The following is a 6959-nucleotide window of genomic DNA, read 5'->3' on the forward strand; positions in this document are numbered from 1 at the left end:
GTTGGAGTTAGAACATGATCCGGATTTCCGGTTAAAATTATACAAAGGCTACCAATTGGAGGCTCTTCAAGCATGTGCCATACAGTGGCACTGGGAACCACTAATTCAAGACGAGAAATTAGAACTGGTAAATTTTGAACAATTAGATCGATTCTGCCTTGATAACCTCTGATTTTTTGAGTATTTGTCAGAACCATTTTAGTATTGTAGTGAGTGAATAGGATTGGATGTTGTGATTGAAATTGACATAGAATGGCCTATTTATAAGCTATTAATTATAACGGCTATTTTGAATTGTAACGGCTATTTTGAATTATAACGGTTATTTTTGAATTAAAAAATAACGGTTATTTTTGAATTATAACGGTTATATTTGAATTATAACGGTTATATTTGAATTATAACGGTTATATTTGAATTATAACGGTTATTTTTGAATTATAACGGTTATATTTGAATTACAACGGTTATTTTTGAATTATAACGGTTATATTTGAATTACAACGGTTATTTTGAATTATAACGGTTATATTTGAATTATAACGGTTATTTTTCCTATATAAACATCTACATATTCTTGTATTTTTTCACTCATCTTCATCTTCTTCTATTTTTCACTCATCTTCATCTTCTTCTATTTTCTTCTTCATTTCTCTACTTATGTCGACATCATCCTCAATGTGGGGAAACCACCCAATTGAAGGCCTTAATTTTAGGAATCAATGTTGCAATCGTTGTCACAAAAACGGTATCATCAAGATTTCCGGGTCAGTAACTAATCCAAAGAAAGCGTATTTTAAGTGTTTAGATTGCAATCATTTTGTGTCGTGGTTGACTGAAGATCATTTGACAATAACAAAATAGTTGAAGATAGCATGTGAAGATGAAGGTGATGATGCATAAAGTGGAAATGTCATGAAAGAGCAAGTGATAGGTATAAAAAAAGAGATTTCTGAAATGTCAAGGATGATGAAGTTTTATTTCAAGTGTATCTTGTATTTGTTTGTTTTCCTTATGTTAGCCATTGTCATGAAGTAGTGAGTATTTTCAGAAAATGTATGAATTTGCATCAGTTGCTATGTATTCCAGAAATTTCAGAAATTTCAGAATTTAAAACCGTCATGTTTTTTGAATTAAACAAGGTTCAAATAGTCAACTAACATAATTATCCAACATAAAGAATGTCTTCAAAAACGTACAAAATAATTGAAAACAAACACAAATTAGTCTCCCGACTACTGATCATCCTCTTCCTCGCTATCAGTATACACACCATCTGCTCTACGCTGAACACGATCACCGGGTGTTTGACGAAGTCCTCTAAGACTTTGTATCTCCCTAGCCCTCTCAACAAATGGATCGAAGTTCTTCATCATCTTGCGGAAAAAGGCAAGTTGTTTCTTGTCATCGACAATCTTTTTCTTTCGACAAATCAAACATTACAAAGACGTGCGATCTAAATTGACAAAAATAACTAAGACATTTTAAAATTATCGACAGTAAGAAAATTAAACAATTATTACAACAACGGTAAGTAAAATTATTACCTCAGCAGGAATATCAAAATCATCATGTGCAGCGGGGGCATCATGGTGGTCGGGATCAATGATCAACGGGTGAGAATTCCTATTATACCAATCCTCATAATCTGGCGCCGTCTCACCCGGGAAACTAACTGGTCTCGATCTACGAGAAAAGTGAACCAAGTGATCCTCCCAGCAATCCCAAAGATGATCGGTCACCGCAGCCCCGACACTAACCTCGTACCCTATCCCCGAAGTAGGACTATGCGCTACCAATCTCATAATGGGATTGGGTATTATCTGCACATACCCAAACTGCCGTAAACACCGATCAGGCTGGTACGACTCGACTATGTCCATGAAACGAACACAACCGGCAAACAGAGTACGAGGATGATACTCCTCCTGACGCGGCCCGTACGGATCCCACCTAATGGAAGCATAAGTAAGCCCATCTAACAACCTCCGATACTCCAACAATTTCTCCACATTTTGAGCGAAGGGACCAACGGATCTCCAAGAACACGACTGATGAGTCGTATTTTGGTTAAATTTTGCCCCGCATTTATACCTAATTCCGACTCGATTTTGTGTGCTTATATGATTAAATAGCTCATTTAATTAACTAATTTATAATAATTAGTCGTATTAGTTATATTTATTAATTAGTCGGATCTTCATACAATATTAATATTATTATTATTTTATTAATATAATGTGTAGGTGAGACAAAATAATGAGACGGAAGCACGAGCCAAGTTGAGTTGAAACGGGTCAAAGAGCTAGCATGTGAATCAAATGCAAAACCAAAGCAATGGTCAAAGCCGACCATTTGACTTTACCAAAGTCAAACCCAGTTCCCTGGGTCTCATTCATCAACAACAATCATCCTTCATCTTCATCGTTTTCACTCACCTGCCACCATCCTCCATTAATCAACCTTCATCATCAATCCAACAATTCGCCATCACCATTAATCAACCTCGCATCACCAGACCTACACCAATCCCAAACCATTCCACCTGCAACAACATCAACACTCCATCACCATTTTTGTCCATCATATCCAATTCCACCATCAATCAACAATTCAACCCACACAAACAACCACGGCAACACCAACAGCGACCACCTCCATTAAACCCGACATCACCATTAACCACCTTCACCATCTGCATAAAACACCAGCAGTTCCACTTGCGCACCACCGTAACCCACGACAACCATCAGCAGCCAACAACAACAGTCAATAGCCCGACAGTCAGCAACAATCCGAGCTCCGTCATCAGCCGTGCCCAATTCGTACAACCATTACATTCGACATCAAGTACAACCATGGCATCAGCAACAACGCACATCAACTCGTCTTGCACTCCCAGACGGGTCCCCGACTGCCTCCCAACCGGCTCGCAACTCATCTCGCATCAAATCGTACTCCCAGACGGTCAACCGTCTACCGCCCCCTCACCCCGGCTGGGAATACCATCGAATTTCCTAAAAGTGTCCAGAGAACTCCCAGCCGGTGCCATCACCGACCGCCGGGCACCCGGCTGGGACACCATGCTGCGTTTTGCCTTTTTGTTCGGTCTAATCCCCCTCCCCGTTTTTCTGTTTTTTCCAATTGTGTGAGGCGTGTCGTCTTTTGGTCAGATTCATTAGGATATTATTATTATTATTATTACTTTTAGTTTTATTAGTAGGATATTATTATTATTAGATCATTAGTATAAAAACACACCTCACATGATACACTACCCACACAACTTATTACACTACATTAGAATTAGACTAGAATTTAGATTAGTCTCTCTATTTTTCCTCTCTCAATATTTAGAACCCTAGAATTAATTTTCCTCTCTTCAATTAGTCTAGAAAATTTGTAATCTTTATTAGAAATCAATGTAATTGTTCTTTAATTTATCCAAGTTCTTCATTTCTCATTAGTATACATTTTGTCATCTTTGGGTTGTATTTTGGAAGACAAGAAGAAATTCCTCTCCTTTATCAATCCAAGTTCATTACTTTTCTCTTAGTTGGTATAATTCTCATCCTTTGTTTACATTTACTTTCATTAGTTGCTGTTTACTTGTTGTTTTCATTCAAAGTTTCTATCTTTATCATGTTTACAATGTTTACTTGTGTGTTGTTGCAAATTGTTGGTGATTTCTCATCCATGAACATGTGTGAGTAGTCTCATATAGAGTTTAGGGGGATCTTGGGTCATTAATGGGTGTAAAATTGGGTTAATAACATTTGGTGTTGGGTGATTATTTGGTATTTACTTTCATGCGTATGAAGTGCTCGATGAAATGTTCGAACAAAAGTTGAATCTTTCATTAGCATGTTTAACTTGTCTTGGTGCTTAAGCTATTGGATGGTCTTTATGCTATGATTAGTAGATCGATCGGTCTTGTTCTCATGCATATTAAGTGTTCGTAGAATAGTTTGAACGAAAGTTTGACTCTTTCTTTGACATGTTTGGCTTGTCTTGATGCTTATGCTATTGGAAGGTCTATATGCCATGTTAGTATTGAGTTCATATTAATTAAGTGACAACTTGTTAATAAACTCGAGGTGACTAGGAAATTAGTCTTAATTCCTTGACCATTATCATCACCCATGTCTTGTTTTGACCTTGTTTTATGCCCTCCTACCCAAGTGAACCCGAAGACTCTAGTTCTCCCATCAATTGAATACAACCCCATTTAGTTTAATCATATTTCTTATTTGCATATTAGTTTACAATTTATCAACATCTTATTTTTATTAGGCTAAATTGGGACTTAAACAAACCAAGTATCTAACTCCCGCCATCTTTGTGTTCGACACCCGACTAAATACTACTTTTAATTGGGTAATTTATAAATTGTTTTTGATTGGGAAACGACGGCAAATCCCTATATCAAAATGGCGCCGTTGCCGGGGATGGCGTTAGGTTATACTTAGTTAGTTAGAGTCTTAGGCTTAGTCTTAGTGTTGTTGTTTGCTTGTTTGAGTAGTTACTTGTTTTTTTGTAGAGTGAGTGTGTTATTGCTTACCCCTAGTGCCTCAAAGCACTAGGAGACTAACGATTTATTGAAGTACATGCCTAGAGGAGACGGTAATCTTTTTCTTAGTGACCCAGAATCGGAAAGGCTCTTTAGAGCTTTAAGAAGAAGGACCTTAGCAAGGATTGAGAATTCCGACTTGGCAACTTTAAACCAAGCTAGCACATCCACCCAATCGCACCAAGAATCCCTTACCAAAGAACAACCACACAACACAATTTACCCCTTCTTACAAAATCCTTTCCACAATTTTTAACTACCTACAAATACTCACCACAAAGCCAAACATGAATCAAGAAAGCTTCAACCAAGGTTACCAAGGTTACCAAGACTTCTACCATGGAAATCAAGGGAACCAAGCCAATCAAGGTTTCAATTAAGGGTACCAAGATCACAATTGCAATGAAAACTATCAAAGTTTTGACCAAGGGTACAACCAAGGGTACCAAGAGTAAGGGTACAACCAAGGTTATCAAGACCAAAATTTCAATCAAAACTATCAAGGATTTAACCAAGGCTTTCACTAAGGCCAAGGTTCAAATTTTCAAAACCGGTACAACCATGATTCTCATTTCTCACTTGCCAACCAATCTTCCGATCAAGAGCCACCACCTCAAGCAAGCAATTTCTTGGGAGATGCTCAATATGACAAATTGTTTAAGATGATAGAAGACTTGACAAGTTCAACCCTACAAAGCATGAATAGCTTCTCCGCCCATCAAAAATTTCTTCAGACCCAAGTCTTTGAAAACATAAAGGAACTCTATGCCTCCCAAAGTACCATTATCCGTCTAATGGGTTCCAAAGCTCTTATTGACCCTCAAACACCACCGGATGAATTTTTAGGGCAAGGGCAAAATGTTAAAGATCCTATAGAGGTAAATGAGGTCAACACAATCATCGTGGGAGGAGAAGTGGCAATGGAAGAAGCATGCATGTCCCCTAATCTTGGTGATGAGTCAATGCCAATATCATTTGAAGTGGGTGAAGAGAATGATGATTCGATTGTATCAAATACCTCCGAAATTGTTGATCAAAGAAGGTGTGAAATTGAGGATGAGTTTGTTCTTGAAGAAATTATGGGGATAGAAGTTGAGAGAAAAGAAGTTGAAGCCGATGATGAAGAAGAAGAAATGGTTATGTACTGTGGGAGGAAAACTCACCGGAAAATCAAGAAGTTAGTGAGTTGGTTATAGAGGAACCCAAGGTTACACCAAAACCTTCTTATGTGCCACCTTTGCCTTTTCCTCAAAGGGTGGAAGTGACCAATGAAGACTCATGTATCAATAAATTCTTTTAACTTGATGAAAATGATGGAAGTCACTCTTCCATCCACGGAGGAGACACCTCATTACACCAACTTTCTTGAGGAAGTTATCTCAAAGCAAACGAATATCTATGATGATGAGGAAGACCTCCCACCACCAATTCCTTCTAAAATTCATGAAGATGAAGTGTGTGGGGAAGAGGTTAGGACTTTGGAAATGGAGGTTGATGAATTTAAACTTGCCATACTTGGGGAGTTGAGGAGCCATGAGAAAAACTATGATATTTGTAGTTTTGACACTAGCTTGGAAGATATTGAAACTCTCCTCTTTGGAAATGGTTCGGTTCATTTGGAGGGTCAAGAAAATGAGGATAAAAATGACATCATGAACCTCAATGTTGAGAAGTTGACTCCTCCACCTCCCACCTCCTACCAATTTACTTGCCTTGAAGAGTTTAGCTCGGTCACTTCAAGCAAAGAAACCCCAAAGAAGATTGATGAGAAAGGGGTAGGTGAAGTGTTGATGATAGAAGATGAAAAAGGGAAAGAAGAGTTGAAGCTTAATGTTGGAGAGGATCACCTCAATGTCATCCCTCCCAAATTTGATTCTAGCACTAATGCCCCTCCAAAAATGAAGCCAAGGGTTGAGAAGAAGAAACCAAAAAGATGGAGAAAGAAGGCGAAAAGAAAAGGGAAATGTGAACCAAGCCTAGAAAATGAAGAAGTTCTTGTCCATGACAAGAAGAAGTTTGAAGAAGAAATTGCCCGGAAATGGTCGGAAGTACACCATGCCATAAACGGTGTACATGAAGTGTTGTCAAAGCTTGGGAGCTCTTGCTCCATGAGAAAGTTTGAAGTTGTTAAAGGGATAGCGGGATTCCAAGAGGGGGATCCCGGTTGATTGAAGTCTCCTTAATGAAGAGGTTTGGTGGAGTTACTTAAGAACCACCACATTGTATATATTCTCTTTCTCTTTAATTAAGTTTTTACCATATTTTGCATTTAGTGACATGATCCGAATAGGAGTTAATCTAAATTAGCTCTCTTTGCATTCATATAGTGTAATTTGCACTGTACTTTCAATTTAGCATATAGAATAGTTCATGCATTATATTCATCAAC

This window comes from Silene latifolia, chromosome 2, assembly GCF_048544455.1.
Source record: "Silene latifolia isolate original U9 population chromosome 2, ASM4854445v1, whole genome shotgun sequence".
In the NCBI taxonomy this organism is placed as follows: domain Eukaryota; kingdom Viridiplantae; phylum Streptophyta; class Magnoliopsida; order Caryophyllales; family Caryophyllaceae; genus Silene; species Silene latifolia.